The sequence below is a fragment of the Bubalus bubalis genome, chromosome 2 (assembly GCF_019923935.1).
Source record: "Bubalus bubalis isolate 160015118507 breed Murrah chromosome 2, NDDB_SH_1, whole genome shotgun sequence".
Classification (NCBI taxonomy): Eukaryota; Metazoa; Chordata; class Mammalia; order Artiodactyla; family Bovidae; genus Bubalus; species Bubalus bubalis.
The window spans coordinates 20264213-20280920 of record NC_059158.1 but is presented as its reverse complement, the minus strand read 5'-3'; the positions used below and the strand labels follow the sequence as shown (position 1 = coordinate 20280920).

The following is a 16708-nucleotide window of genomic DNA, read 5'->3' as shown; positions in this document are numbered from 1 at the left end:
TATGATACTTGCTATGCATTAGTCAGCGTTCAAAGCACTTTATATATATGTACTTTTAACACTCACAACAAATCTACAAAGTACCATCACTGTTATTTCACAGAGAGGTTAAGTGACTTGTTACTTGGAATGCAGTCAAGATTCCAGCCATTGACCCTGGCTATACGGTCTGTACCCTTACTCTCCACCTATTAGAAAATAAAATAGTTTCCCTTGAATTTTCCTTCTCTTTGTTCATCCACTATGGAATTCTAATCTTAGCTTGGAGACAAAAGCAAGAGGAGTTTCCTTTCTTTCTTTTTGTAATACCCACTATTCTAAGAGTGCCAGGCATCCCTTCAGACTCTACTTGACTCCTTTCACCCTCAATGATTTACTTTAAATCTCTTAAATAGGTTCAGTGCCATCTGGCTACTCTCCCTCCCACTCCGATTTTCACTTCTCTTTCAATTAAGAGCAAAGACATCAGTATTGTTGCTACAGGAAAAGGAAGGGCAGAGATAAGGGCAGAATGAACTTATTTGTTCAATATGCTAGTAAATATGGTATTTTCATTATGCTGAGTTAGTTTTGGCTTGGATTTGTCAAACACAGTCTCTTGCAGTGACAGAAGTCAAACTGAAATAGCATTTTAAAAAGACAAAAGTGAAGGCTGGTCCTTAAGTATACTAGGATGCTTCAGAAGATAAGAGCCTTTGAAACAAGCACACCTGCTGAGACTGGATATAAATGTATCTCTCTGTTCCTCACCCCAAATTTCCAAACTCATTTTTATTGCTCCCCTTCACTCCACTGTTTTTCTCAATTTTTTCCAAAAGGCAGAAGACACTTCCTCAGCCACCCTAGTCTCACTCACACCCTCATAAAAAGAAGTATGTGCAAGCTGCTGAAAATCTCAGAAAACATTGGCTCAGCTCAGGCCACTTCCCCACTTTTGGACCAATCACTATAGTCCAGGAGAGCAGTTATATTGGCTGTGTTGTTTAGTCACGAAGTCCTGTCCGCCTCTTTTGAGACCCCAGGGACTGAAGGCCCACCCAGGGCGATGGTTGTGCAAAAATCAGGCCAGAGGATGCCTAACTTGTAGCTGCCAAGTTGTTTGCCAGCCCTTGTATCAGAGCCTCCTTACCAGTCAGGAAGACACAACAGACTTTTGCCTACCTGCTGTCCTACCTACCTTCAAAACAGAAACAGCAGAAAAACAACAGTTCTTAACAATGATTGAGGGAAGTATTCACAGGCTATTTTAGCTACTTGACTAGTGGGATAGGGTAAGATTAGTGTTCTGATTGGTTGATGTCGGGCAGGCATTGGATAATCAGAGTCAAATTGGCAGGCCTACTTATGTTTGTGCTGCTTTGTGCTTAGTCGCTCAGTCGTGTCTGACTCTGCGACCCCATGGACTGTAGCCTGCCAGGCTCCTGTGTCTATGAGGATTCTCCGGGCAAGAATACTGGACTGGGTTGCCATGCCCTCCTCCAGGGACTTTTACCTATATTCTGCTATAATCATTCCTCCAATCAGATCCGGTTGTTTGAAAACTTTATTTGAATATGTGTGTGTTACTTCACTTCAGTCGCGGGAGACCTGGGTTCGATCCTTGTGTTGGAAGATCCCCTAGAGAAGGGAATGGATACACACCCCGCATTCAGACCTGGAGAATTCCATGGACAGAGGAGCCTGGCAGGCTACAGCCCATGGGGTCACAAAAAGTCGGACACCACTGAGCGACTTTCACTTTCACTTAAACCAAGTTTGCTTCAAGTCCAGCTGTTATAGTGAGGTCAAGTCTTCTGCGCAACACCGGAAGTTGTAGAATTAGGTGCCTCTAGTACGCCTCGAGGACTGTAAGGCTGTTGGGCTGTTTCACTAAGAGCCAGAGGCTTTCTTTATTCAGAGCCACTTGAAGTTCTTTTGTCAAAGGAATGTTTCTTGTTTACTGACCTTCTAGGACACCAGCTGGAAGTGAGTATTAATTTATATTTTTTAATTTTGTTATTTTGGAATGCTACATAAATGAAATCATACAGTATGTAACCTTTGAGATTGACTTTATGTCACTCCGCATAATTCCCGAGGTCTATCCAAGTTGTTGCATGTATCACTAGCTTGTTCCTTTATATTGTTGAATAGCATTCCATGGTATGGATAAACCATAGTATATTTAACATTTGCCTATTAAAGAACATTTTAATTTTTTTCCCAAGCTTTGACCAGTACAAAATAAATAAAAAATAAACAGAACCCTGTTGTGAACATTCTAACGTTCTGTTGCTGCTAAGTCGCTTCAGTCGTGTCTGACACTGTGGGTTTTGTATTAATGTAAATTTCCATGTCTCTGGGATGGATGCTTGGTAGTGGGAGTGCTGGATCACGTGGTAAGCATATGTTTAGTTTTTTAAGAAACCACCAAAATATTTTTCAAAATGCCCCATTTTATTTTCTCACTGTATGAGAGGTGAGAGTGTGGAAAGTCATGCCAGCATTTCATTTTTCTCACTATTTTTTAATTTCACTTGGCTAATTGGTGTGGATTAGTATCATCATAGTCTTAACCTATATATCCCTAATGGCTATTAATGTTAAACAGCTTTTCATGTGCTTTCTTGTCATGTGTTATGTCCTGTTCTGTGAAATAGCTCTGTAATTTTTGCCCATTTTTTAATGGGATAATTTGGGTTTGATCTGTTTTTTTTTTTTAACTAATTAGTTGGAAAGTTCTTTATATACTTTAAGACTTTTGTCATATATGTGGTTTGCACATATTTCATTTATGCCTATAGCTTATCTTTTTATCCTCACAGAGACTTTCACCAAACAAAAGGTTTTACTTTTGATGAGATTTACCAGTTTTTTTTCTTTATTGGATCATTTTGGTTTCATTTTTGCCTATCTCTAGATCCCAAGTATTTTTATATTTTTTCCTAAAATATTGATACTTTGACATTTAAACCTACCATCCATTTTTAGTTTCTCTTTGTAAATAGTTTGAGGCTTAGGTGGAGGTTCTTATTTCTGCCTATTGTTCCATCATTATTTATTGAAAAAACTATTCTTCCTCCATTACATTTGTTTTTCATCGTCAAGAATCAGTTGGCCATACTTGTGTGAGACTATTTGTGGGTTCTTTTCTGGTCTACTGATACATTTATCTATCCTTTTCCCATTACTGTACAGTCTTGTAATACATAGTAAACCTTGAAACTGGGGAGAGTGGTTCTTCTCACTTCATTTTTCTTTTTCAAAATTATTTTATATATTCTAGTTCCTATAGCTGGCAGCTAATAGTTTTAAGAGGCTTTTGGGGTTTTGTTTTATTTGTGGATTCTTGGTTTCTTCTACACAGACTATCATGGCATCTTCATACAGAAGGAATTTTATTTCCTCCTTTTGGATCCATATCATATGCCTTTAATTTCTTTTTCTTGTCTGATTGCACAATGGAGGTCTTTAGTGTGAAATCAAATTTAATGTTGAGGATGGATGTCTTTGCCGTGTTCCTAACCTTGTGGGGAAGCATTAAGTCTCTCTTCATTAGTATGATGTTACCTGTAGGATATCTGTAGGTATATTTCATTAGACACAAAAATTTCTCATCTACTCCTAGTCTGTTGAGATTTTTTAATAAGATAAGGATGATACATTTAGTCAAATGTTTTTTCTGCATTCATCAGTGTAATCGTGTTTTCTTCTTTATACTTTTAATATGGTGAGTTGCATTGATTTATTTCAAGCCAGTCTTGGATTCTTTGACCTCTATACATTGCTGGACTTGATTTCCTAATACTGTGTCAGTGTTCATAAGAAATATGGGTCTGTAGTTTGGTTTTTTCTTCTACTGTTTTTGTCTGAATTTAGTATTAGAGTAATTTTGGACTCATGAATTGGGAAATGTTTTATCTTCTTGTATTTTCTGGAAGAGATTGTGTAAAAACAGTGTTATATCTTGTTTAAACATTTGGTAGAAATCCTCAATGAAACCATCTGGATCTGGATGTTTTAGTTACTATTTCAATTTCTTTAAGATATAAGAATATTCAAATTCACTCATTTATCTTGGATGAACTCTGCTAGTTTGTGTTGCTTATAGTACTCCCTTATTATCATTTTAATAGTTTGTTATTTTATCCTGTTTGATTTTTGAGATTGGTAATTGATGTCTTCTCTCTCTTACTGTCAGTCTTGACACAGCTTATTCAGTTGTGTTGATCTTTTTAAAAGACTTTTTTGTTTCACTGATTTTTCTGTTTTAAGCTCATTGAGTTCTCTTTTTATTCTTTCTTTATGCTTAATTGAACTTATTTTGCCCTTTTTTTCCACAGCTTAACATGGAAACTTAGATTAATGATTTAAGAACTTTTACCTTCTCTGATATTTACATTTAGTGCTAAATTTCCTTCTAAGCTAGCTTTAACTACATTCTACAGATTTTTTAAATTAAACTTTTTTTTATTTTGAGATCATTATAGATTCATATGCAGTTGTAAGAAATAATACAGAGAGATACCATGTACCCTTCACTCAGTTTCACCCAAAGGTAATGAGAGGGTAACAGGCAGGAAGGCCAGGGGTCTCTAAACAGAGGAAATAGACTGCAAGTGTCAGACATTTTTTCTCTCTCTCTTAAGTGGCAAGAGGAAACAAATAAGTGTTAGATTTTTTCCCCTTCTCTATATGAATTTAAAAAGAGGTTTCCTTTAAAATTCTGTGCTGCCATAACGACACCTGGTTCCATCTGAACTTAACTTTTCTCAAACCTTGAGCTAACCAATGCATTTTTCTTCTGGAAATATTTGTCTTAAGCTATGTTAATGAACTATCTATTTACCCCAGACTCTGTCTTCAAGGTGGTTCTGTCTAAGACTCAGAACTGACTTGACAAAACAGTATGTTTTACTCATGCAAATATTCTCTTAAGCTATGTTAATGAGAATATATTTGCTTAGAAACCTGCCTTTCTTCAAGATTCACGTCAATCATTTTATGACTGGGGACAACTCAAACTTTGTACCAATGTTATCTCAAAATGCATGTTGTGGGTGAGGGGCCTAGTGCCAGTCTCTGAATTTTGAGACATTTCCTTTCTCCAATTAGCAGACTGCTAGAAGCTATATAACATCTGGTTTTAGACTAGCAGGGGGGCACTCTTTCTGCCTCTTTCTGATGTCTATGTCAAAAGCTTTCTCTCTTTTATACTTTAATAAAACTTTATTACACAGAAGCTCTGAGCGATCAAGCCTCGTCACTGACCCTGGATTGAATTCCTCTCCTCTGGAAGCCAAGAATCCTGGTGTCTTTCATCACTCAGCAACAACCTTTCACTTTGCTTCCCTGGTCAGACTTAGTCTGTCCCTTACCAACACAGGTGCTGTACTCATCCCTCCGGGTTCTTCCACCAAGGTCGGGTGGAGGTGCGCCAGGGGTAGACCTGATGGCATCCTGGGTTAATGTCCAGTGTCTCACCATTAAAACTTTGCTTGCCTCTGATGCCACCTGGGGTGCAATCAGAGTAACCTTCTGGAATGCCTCTCAAGCTAAGACTGTTAGGGGAAACGTTCATCTCCAGGAGTACCTGTGGAGGACCCTGCATATATTCCTGACCACAATAAGACTGGTATAAACATAAAAACCATTATGTTCCTTCTGAGCATCACCACACCAGTATAAGTGATAGCAAAAGAAATGGTGAAGGGCTGGCCAGTGAGGAAAAAATGATTTTTGTCCTCGAGTTATTAGGGCGAGTCCTTCCAGTTCATTCCCACAGATTCCACAGAAAGAATATCTAAGAAATTGGGAGAAAAGCCACTGGAGAGCCTCTTCTGGTCCACTAAGAGCTAGCTTTCCAAAGGAAGAAGCATGCTGTACTTCCTATCTGAGTAACCTTTAACCTGAGATATGCTCTTGGAGCTAGAATTCCATCTAGCTTTGGAACTTTCAACTCCTGGCAAGGCTAGGCCCTTCTTGACTACCAAAATCCAAGTTTGGGACCTAAGTAACAGTACACAGTAACAGTATAGATCACAAATCCCTTGAAAGTCTGTGATCCTACAGATTAGGTTAGTAGTTCTAATTCCCAGGGAGTTATGAAATGGTCAAAGAGACTGGAAAGTTTGACTGAGAAAGGAGAGCTCAGTCCACATGTTTTGCCCATTTCTGGCTGCTCCCTTCACAGGGATGCTTGATGTCTCATGGCATTGGCAGGTCGGTATAAACCCCTGAGAGGGCTCCCCTTTTGGGGGCTGCCTTCAGTCATTATGAGGCACCTCGAAACAGCAGATCAAGGATCCTCATTTGCTTTGCTCAAGGTGTGTCATTCATTCACACAAGCATATCATAGAGTTAGTAAAGTACAGCAGAAAACATGTTTTCTAGGAGAAGAAAGAACTAGTGCTCCAAGTGTCCTTACCTTCTCCTGAAGAATCCCGGACAAGCCCCCAGGATGAAAGGTTGTTGCTGAACCGTGAAAGACGCTGGGATTCTTGGCCACTGGAGAAGAGGAATTCAATCCAGGGCCAATGACAAGGCTTGTCACTCAGAGTTTTTGTGCAATAAAGTTTTACTAAAGTGTAAAAGAGATAGAGAAAGCTTCTGACATAGACATCAGAAGGGGGCAGAAAGAGTGCCCCCTTTTAGTCTTTAGCCAGATGTTATATAGCTTCTGCTGCTGCTGCTGCTGCTAAGTCGCTTCAGTTGTGTCCAACTCTACGACCCCACAGATGGCAGCCCACCAAGCTCCCCCGTCCCTGAGATTCTCCAGGCAAGAACACTGGAGTGGGTTGCAGTTTCCTTCTCCAATGCATGAAAGTGAAAAGTGAAAGTGAAGTCACTCAGTCTTGTCCGACGCTTAGCGACCCCATGGGCTGCAACCCACCAGGCTCCTCCGTCCATGGGATATAGCTTCTAGCAGTCTGCTAATTGGAGAAAGGAAATGTCTCAAAACTCAGAGACTGGCACTAGGCCCCTCACCCACAACATGCATTTTGAGATAACATTGGCACAAAGTGAGTGGGCCATAAAATGACTGACATGAATCTTGAAGAAGGGCAGGTTTCCAAGCAAATATATTCTCATTAACATAGCTTAAGAGAACATTTGCATGAGTAAAACATACTGGTTTGTCAAGTCAGTTCTGAGTCTTAGACAGAACCACCTTGAAGACAGAGTCTAGGGTAAATACTTATTAAGACAAATATTTCCATTAAACAAAATGGAAAAACCTTAGCTCAAGGTTTGAGAACAGTTAAGTTCAGGTGGAACCACGTGTTGTTACGGCAACACAGAATTTTAAAAGAAACCTCTTTTTAAATTTGTATAGAGAAGGGGAGAAAATCTTAACACTTGTTGGTTTCCTCCTGCCGCTTAAGAGAGAGATAAAAATGTTCATTTTTATCTCATAAAAAATGACACTTGCAGCATATTTCCTCTGGAGACCCCTGCCCTTCCTGCCTGTTACACTCTCATTCCCCCGTTTTCTTTTAGGAGAATTAGGTTGCCTAGGGAAAGAGGCGTCATTCTGGTTCTATAACTGCTTCTGAGCTGATAAGGGGTGTCATCCCTAAATTGGTTCTCCTAACCCTCATAATGAGAGTCTCTGATCCAGGGGCCCCAAGTAGTAGTTGGAGGAAGCTGCTGCAGTTGCAGGAGTTTGAGCAACCATTTGTAACTTAAAAGCCTTCATGCGACTAGAAACAAATCCAGCTACACAATTACAGATGCAGGGAGCAAATAGCAAAAACAGAACAATCAGAATTATTGCAATTAGGATAGTTTTCCGCTACAGGGAACTAGTTAACGTCTCCCAAAGTGAGGCAGTTGAGGCTTCAGGAGTATCCATAGCCTGAGTCATCTTGTTCATGTGTTTAGTAAAGTGAGTAACATTAGTGCTCATATCAGGTATATACGTACAGCACTGGGTATGAATAATGGCACAAGTTCCTCCTTGTGCAGCTGTCTGAATATCTAAGGCCAATCTGTTTTGTAAAACCATCTTTTTAATTTGTATTTGTTCAGCATTAAGAGTTGAAATAGCTTTTTGAGAATCTTGTAAAGCCTGTTGAGTAAAGTTAGTCAGAGCATCCACTTGTAGCATAACATCTGTAGTTCCCAGAGAGGGAACTAATACTGCAGTCAAATAACCATACCAGTGAAATACAGACCTTGCCCAGCAAGTTCTAAGGTGTGGTAAATTAGCAGGCTCTCTGGAAACTCTGAAAATATGAAACCATGAGTAAAAGCTAGAACTAGGGTACATCTCTCTATCCAGCCAGGGGGAAGCCATGCCCATAGGTAAGAGCCACATATCCAGTAGGTCCCGTTTGGAGCAAGGAAGTGTGACTGAGATATCCAGTCCCGATCAGTGCCTGGCCAGGCAAAGGGAAGACCTGAACTGGGGTTGGAAAACACGAGAATGATTACATTGCATGTTTCCCTAGGCCAAAAACCCAATTGTTTCCAATCATTATAATTAAGTTGTTGGCTAACTTCTGGGGACGGCTCTATTTGTTCCTAGCATATTGGGGTACTAGATATTAGATGTCCCTTTTCAGGAATTAGCTTTATAACCTCATCCCATATTTGATAAACATCAGGTAAAAAGCCACCAGATCTAGACCCATTTACCTTCTTATGTGTAGCAAAATAATCATTAAACCAAGACAATGTATAATCTAAATTAAAAGTCACATTATGTCCATAGTGTTGCACCAGTCCATTTTAGGATTGTTAGATGTCATCAGATGAAGAAGAGGCATCACATATGATTGTTGTTGTCGAAGGTATTTGCAGACTTGGAGAAAGTCATTTCCTTGAAGTGGAAATGCCCACTACGGGAAGCCTTCCACTGATGAAGAGGGGAGTGCTCCACAGACCCAGCAGTTAGACTGATTGTGGAATGCAGCATAGGCGTGAGCCCAGGACAGGAAGGCATTGTCTTGAGGATCAAATGGCAGACTCAGGATTTTTGGAGTCAGCAGAAGCAGGCTCACATAGATTCTCAGGCCCATCTGAAAAGTACAAAGTCAGAGCATAGAAAGTAAAGACATAAAATGACATCACTTAGTTCTGGTCAGGGTGCCATCTCTTAACTCAAGTGTGATGTACCCACGAATCAATTCCTGGCACTTTGACAGCTGTGGGAGAAGAAAGAATAACCTGGTAAGGGCCTTCCCAGAGGGGCTCAAGGGATTGGCCCCCAGATCCCAATGTTTTTATCAGGACCTTGGTTCTTGGCTTAAATAGAGGCTTGCTTGACTCAGAGGCTGGGTCAGGAGTCACCTCTTGGAGTTCTGTTAATGCCTGTTGAAAAACTGAGAGCTTAGTTACATAATTAGTTAATTCCAAGGCTTCAGGGTCTATAACAATGTCTGTGTGTAAGAAAGGCCTTCCATACATACATTCAAAGGGGGCAGTCCCTCATTTTGGGGGGCAGTTCTAGCCCTCATTAAAGCTATGGGTAGAATTTTAATCCAGTTGTCCTGCATCGCTTGAGTTAATTTGCACAGTCATTATCTTTTTTTCAAACTTTCCTGAGTTTGGGGGTCTCCAGGAACAGTGTAAGTAATATTCTATTCCTAGAGCTTTTGACACCCCTTGAGTTATAGCAGCTTTAAAGGCGGAGCCATTGTCACTCTGAAGGCTCCATAGCAGCCCAAACCTGGGAATAATTTCATAGATTAAAATTCTTGTAACCTCCTTAGCCTGTTCACTATGACAGGGAAAAGTCTGAATCCATTCAGTAAAAGTATCCACCCAAACTTTTAAGCAAGAATATCCACTTGCTTTTGGCATATGAGTAAAATCAATTTCCCAGTCCTCTCCAGGATATTTTCTACTTCGTTGGAACCCAGATTTTGCTAGATTTTCCAACTTTGGGTTATTTTTCTGACAAACCTCACATCTTTTGATAATTTTCTTTAAAGTTTTTGTTACATTTTTACCTTCAAACAAATGACAAGCCATCTGATAAGTATTCTCAACACCTAAATGAAAGCTCTGGTGCAAACCCTTAAGAATTTTCCATTGAGCATTTTCAGGAATTATTAATCGTCCATCCTCAGACTGTAACCATCCTTTATTAGTAACTTTTGCTCGTCTTTTCTCCTATCTTTCTAATCCTTCCTCAGTATATTGTGTTTTTTCCTGTTCCACAGGTCCTCTCCAGATCAAAGCCATCTGCAGTGAATGGGGTTTCATAAAGTGCCCCTTTTCTGGCTTGACAGCCAGACAGCTACTTCTTTAGGACAATATATAGCAGTTAAAAGCAGTTAAAAGTCTCTCAGTCTCTCTGAAATGCTTAATAGGTTCTCCTGTTGCCATTTTAAACTGTCTTTCTTTCCATATTGCAGCCTGAGCATGTGAAGTCAGATAAGCACACTTATAGTGTAGATGTTTACTCGCTGCCCTTTGCTTAACTCTAGAGCTCAGGTAAGAGCCACAAGCTCCACTAGCTGAGCACTCATTCCCTGGGGGAGAGATTTTGCTTCTAAAACCTGTTCAGCCGTCACCACAGGGTAACCTGCTTTATGCTTCCTGTCCCGAACTAACGAACTGCCATCTGTAAATATTTCCATGTCAGGATTGTCTAATGGGGTATCCATCAGATCTTCCCGAGCTGCATAGTTTAAAGTTAGAAATTGGGAACAATCATGATCAGGTGTTTCATTTTCCTTCTCAGGAAGGAAAGTGGCAGGATTTAAGTTTCCACAAACTTTAAGCTGAATTATTGGTCCTTCTAACAACAATGACTGATATTTAAGAAGCCGACTGTCTGTCATCCAAGTATTAACCTTAGAGTTTAGGAATACACTTCTGTAGGCTGCTGGTGAGGCTTTCAGGGTTGTGTCAAAACTCCCAAGGCCATACCTTTTCTTTCAGCGACAAACAAATTAAATTCTGACCCTGTGGGCAAGCTCAAAGAAGGAGCTTGCAGGAGAGCAGTCTGAAGAGCCTTAAAAGCCTTTTGAGTCTCTGGGGACCAAACCAGCTTGTCAGTTTGGGCCTGCTGAGTTTCATTTATAAATTTATATAAAGGCTGGGCAAGTTCCCCATAACCTGGAATCTAAATGCAGCAGTAGCCTGTGATTCCTAAAAATCCTCTCAATTGTCTTACAGTCATAGGTAGGGGATAATTTAGTATAGGTGTAATTTTCAGGACCTATGGCCCTAGTCCCTTCTGATATGATTAGGCCCAGATATTTAACAGATTGTTGATAGAGCTGAGCCTTTTCCCTTGATGCCCTATAACTGCAGCATGCCAGAAAGTTTAAGAAATCTTCTGAGGCTTGTGAGCAAGCGTCCTCTGTCTCAGCACAGAGCAGAATATCATCTCCATATTGTAGCACCACTGCCTCGGAGCTATTAAAGTTTTGTAGATCCCCTGACAAACTTTGCCCGAAACAGGTGGGAGCTGTCATGAAATCCCTAGACCCTTCACAGAAGCGGATCAGGGAGAAAGTGGGCCAAGGGCTTCAGTAAGCACAGAGTTGGTTGCCCCAGCGTCCAAAAGGAAATCAACGGATTGGCCTCCCACAGTTATTAATACCCGGGGTTCCTCAGGTGTAATTAGGCTAGGAGCTTGTGTGGGGACCCCCAGGCACCTTCAGTCCTGATGGTCTTGAAATTCTGACCGCTGAAACCTATGCCTCTGGGGGCAGTCTTTCCTCCAGTGTGGTCCCTTGCAGACCAGACATGGAGCCAGGAGCGGCTTAGATGCCTGAGGGCAATCTTGCTTGAGGTGCCTCTCCTTTCCACAGTAATAGCAAACCCATCCCTTTACACCTGGGTCCCTCTGGGCATTTTTCTCAGGCTGTTTAAGAAAGGTTCTAACAGCCATTACAAGGGCTTCCCGTGTTCCTTTGTCTTTCTCTGCCTTTCCTTCTTTTCCTTACATTCCCTACCATAAGACTGTCTGAGCCAGTTGCAACAGATTATCTAAAGACTGATTTGGTCCATACACCTGTTTTAATAGCTTATGGTGGATATCTGGAGCCAACTAAGAAATCTATCTTTTAACATCACTCTTCCCTCTTCACTTTCAGGATCAATCTCAGTGAATCTGTGAAGGGCTTCCCTCAGTTTATCTAGGAATTTACCAGAAGCTTCCTTCTCTTCCTGTTTTATGTTTGCCAATTTGGCATAGTTTAAAGTCTTAGCATGCGCTTGCCTGAGTCCTTCAAGAACACATCTGACAAAGTGACCCCGATCCCATCTTCCTTTAGCTCTGTTATAGTCCCAATCTAGGTCTATAGTTGGGACCACCTGATTCCCAGTGTGGAGGGCTGCTATCTCGTCTTCCCTCTTCCCTACTGATTCATTACCAAGCCATTCATCTCCATAGGCAACCACTTTCCCCAAAACTTGAGTTTTTGAGTCGGAAGTTAGCAATTGTCCCAGGATATACATCACATCCTTCCAAGTAAGGTCATAAAGCAGAGTAACACCCTTAAAAGCTCTAATATATTTTTCTGGGTCCTCTGAATAATCTCCCAGATCCTCCTTGATTCTTTGTATTTCTTGGTAAGGAAAGGGCTTATTAACTCTCACAGATTATTTCTCCTGGTGGGTGCTTCATGAAGAGGCTGTTCCTCAACCTCTCAGGCTGCTCTGCACATATGATCCCAGGGATAGATTGGAGAAACCTGCTTTTCTTTATCTCTTTGTCTCCTGTCCTCCATCTCATCCTGTATTTCATCCTTAGTTTTTGCTGTCTGCGCTCCTCTTACTTCGATTGTCTGAACTTCCATTGAAATCACGGTAGTCTGAGGTTGTACTGAGACAGGGGTTGTTTGGACCTCTACCTGGGCAGTTTGAATCTCAGTTTGGGTTTTTACCAAGACCAAGGCAACCCTTCCTGGAAGGAGGCGGAAAGGGGCATGGTTTCCTGACTTTCAGTTTGATCAGTTTGGAGTCCTGGGTACAGGGACAAAGTAGGAGGACAGGAGGGAGCTGAAGGTTTCATACCCAAATCTATACCCTTAGGACACAAGTCTGGCATGTCTCGCAAAGAAAAAAAGGGCAACACATATGCTACTTTTACTCATTTCCCTGGTTTTCTACAGAACCAGTCTAGCTACTGTTCGCCATCCTCCAGTGGATACTGTGGCCATGCAGTATCACATAGGAAGATCAGGCATGTCTTTAAGCTCTGGGGATCAAATCTATCCCAGTTTTTCAGGGTACAGTTCAAAGGAGTGATGCTGGAATTGTTAGCTCCCATCTGTAAGAGAGGAAAAAAAAGCAACTAGTGCCCTCTTTCTACTGTAGGCATCCCTCCCTGCTCTAGATGGGGGTGTAGACAGACTTTACACTGAAGCTTTTGAGAGGATAACAGGCAGGAAGGCCAGGGGTCTCCAAACAGAGGAAGTAGACTGCAAGTGTCAGACATTTTTTATCTCTCTTAAGCATCAGGAGGAAACAAACAAGTGTTAAGGTTTTTTCCCCTTCTCTATACGAATTTAAAAAGAGGTTTCTTTTAAAATTCTGTGCTGTCATAACGACACCTGCTTCCACCTGAACTTAACTTTTCTCAAACCTTGAGCTAACCAATGCATTTTTCTTATGGAAATATTTGTCTTAAGCTATATTAATGAACTATGTATTTACCCTAGACCCTGTCTTTAAGGTGGTTCTGTCTAAGACTCAGAACTGAATTGACAAACCAGTATGTTTTACTCATGCAAATATTCTCTTAAGCTATGTTAATGAGAATATATTTGCTTAGAAACCTGCCTTTCTTCAAGATTCATGTCAATCATTTTATGGCCCAGAACAACTCACTTAGTGCCAATGTTATCTCAAAATGCATGTTGTGGGTGAGGGGCCTAGTGCCAGTCTCTGAGTTTTGAGACATTTCCTTTCTCCAATTAGCAGACTTATAGTAGTTATATTTCAGTGTTGACCATCTGGTGATGTCCATGTGTAGAGTCTTCTCTTGTGTTGTTGGAAGAGGGTGTTTGCTATGACCAGTGCGTTCTCTTGGCAAAACTCTATTAGCCTTTGCCCTGCTTCATTCCATATTCCAAGCCTAAATTTGCCTGTTACCCCAGGTGTTTCTTGACTTCCTACTTTTGCATTCCAGTCCCCTATAATGAAAAGGACATTTTTTGGGGGGTGTTAGTTCTAAAAAGTCTTGGAGGTCTTCATAGAACTGTTCAACTTCAGCTTCTTCAGCATTACTGGTTGGGGCATAGGCTTGGATTACTGTGATATTGAATGGTTTGCCTTGGAAACAAACAGAGATCATTCTGTCATTTTTGAGATTGCATCCAAGTACTGCATTTTGGACTCTTTTGTTGACCATGATGGCTACTCCATTTCTTCTAAGGGATTCCTGCCCGCAGTAGTAGATGTAATGGTCATCTGAGTTAAGTTCACCCAAAATTCTGAAAGAGATGGGAATACCAGACCACCTGACCTGCCTCTTGAGAAACCTATATGCAGGTCAGGGAGCAACAGTTAGAACTGGACATGGAACAACAGACTGGTTCCAAATAGGAAAAGGAGTATGTCAAGGCTGTATATTGTCACTCTGCTTATTTAACTTCTTTGCAGAGTACATCATGAGAAACACTAGGCTGGAAGAAGCATAAGCTGGAATCAAGATTGCCACGAGAAATATCAATAACCTCAGATATGCAGATGACACCACCTTTATGGCAGAAACTGAAGAAAAACTAAAGAGCCTCTTGATGAAAGTGAAAGAGGAGAGTGAAAAAGTTGACTTAAAGCTCAACATTCAGAAAACAAAGATCATGGCATCTGGTCCCATCACTTCATGGCAAGCAGATGGAGAAACAGTGGAAACAGTGGCAGACTTTATTTTGGGGGGCTCCAAAATCACTGCAGTTGGTGACTGCAGCCATGAAATTAAAAGACGCTTACTCCTTGAAAGGAAAGTTATGACCAACCTAGATAGCATATTCAAAAGCAGAGACATTATTTTGCCAACAAAGGTCCGTCTAGTCAAGGCTATGGTTTTTCCAGTGGTCATGTATGGATGTGAGAGTTGGACTGTGAAGAAAGCTGAGCGCTGAAGAATTGATGCTTTTGAACTGTGGTGTTGGAGAAGACTCTTGAGAGTCCCTTGGACTGCAAGGAGATCCAACCAGTCCATTCTAAAGGAGATCAGTCCTGGGATTTCTTTGGAAGGACTGATGCTAAAGCTGAAACTCCAGTACTTTGGCCACCTCATGCGAAGAGTTGACTCATTGGAAAAGACTCATGCTGGGAGGGCTTGGGGGCAGGAGGAGACGGGGACAACAGAGGATGAGATGGCTGGATGGCATCACCGACTCGATGGACCTGAGTTTGAGTGAACTCCGGGAGTTGGTGATGGACAGGGAGGCCTGGCGTGCTGCAGTTCATGGGGTCCCAAAGAGTCGGACACGACTGAGTGACTGAACTGAACTGAACTGAGTAGCCATATAACATCCAGCTAAAGACTAGCAAGGAGATACTCTTTCTGCCCCTTTCTGATATCTATGTCAGAAGCTTTCTCTATCTCTTTTATACTTTAATAAAGCTTTATTACACAAAAGCTCTGAGCAATCAAGCCTCGTCACTGGCCCCAGATTTAATTCTTCTCCTTTGGAGGCCAAGAATCGCAGTGTCTTTCACAGCTCAGCAACAACCTTTCAGTAACATCTTGCAAAACTTAGTACAATATCACAACCAGGATATTGACATTGATATAATCAAGATATTGACTATTTCCATTGCTACAAGGATCCCTTTTGTTGCCTTTTTATACCCACAGACACTTCTCTGCCACCCCCTTCCTCAACTCTTGGGCCACTAATATATTCTGTTTCTTACGCCATTTCAAGAATGTTACAAAAACTGAATTTATGGTGGGTGATCTTTTGGAATTGGCTTTTTAAAGTAGACTATTTTTTAAAGCAATTTTAGGTTTACAGCAGAAAAATTAGGCAGCAAGTACAGAGACTTCACATGAACCTATTCTCCCTCTACATTAGTGTGGTACATTTGTTACAATTACTGAACAACTACTGATATATTATTAACTACAGTCCATAGTTTATATTAGGGTTCACTCTTTGTGTTGTACAGTTCCATGGATTTTGACAAATGCATAATGTTGTGTATCCACCTTATAGCATCATACAGAGTGGTTTCCCTGCCCTAAAAATCCTGTGTGCTTCACCTATTCATCCCTGCCCCCTCCCACTATTAAACCCTGACAACCATTGACCTTTTTACTGTCTCTATAGTTTTACCTTTTCCAAGATGTCATTAGTTGGACCCATATAGTATGTTGTCTTCTAGACTGACTTCTTTCACTTAGAAGTGTGCATTTAAGGTTCCTCCATGCTTTTTCATAGCTTGATAGTTCATTTCTTCTTATCACTGAGTAATACTCCATTGTATGGGTATAACATAGTTTATTTATCCATTCACCTAATTGAATAAAATCTTAGTTTCCAATTTTTGACAATTGTGAGTAAAGCTGCTATAAATATTTTGTGTGTGTGAATGAATGTATATATAAATTCATTTGGATAAATACCTAGGAGTATAGTTGCCGGATCAAATAGTCAGTGTTTACTATTGTAAGAAGCTGTGTCTTCTGTAGACATAAAGAACAGACTTGTGAACACAGAGAGGGAAAGAGAGGGTGGTTCGAATTGAGAGAGTAGGATTAAAACCTGCACATTACCATATGTAAAATAGATAGCTAGTGGGAAGTTGCTGT

General features: G+C 40.8%; 1 long non-coding RNA gene across 1 annotated transcript in view; it reads left to right on the top strand.

The window, feature by feature from the left end:
• Positions 1–273: 273 nt before the first annotated feature.
• Positions 274–16708, top strand: part of LOC123465485 — a 132928-nt gene continuing 116493 nt past the window's right edge. Inside the window, exon 1 of the long non-coding RNA XR_006640711.1 lies at positions 274–1965. This is a non-coding gene — a long non-coding RNA (uncharacterized LOC123465485). The remainder of the gene's footprint in view (positions 1966–16708) is intronic.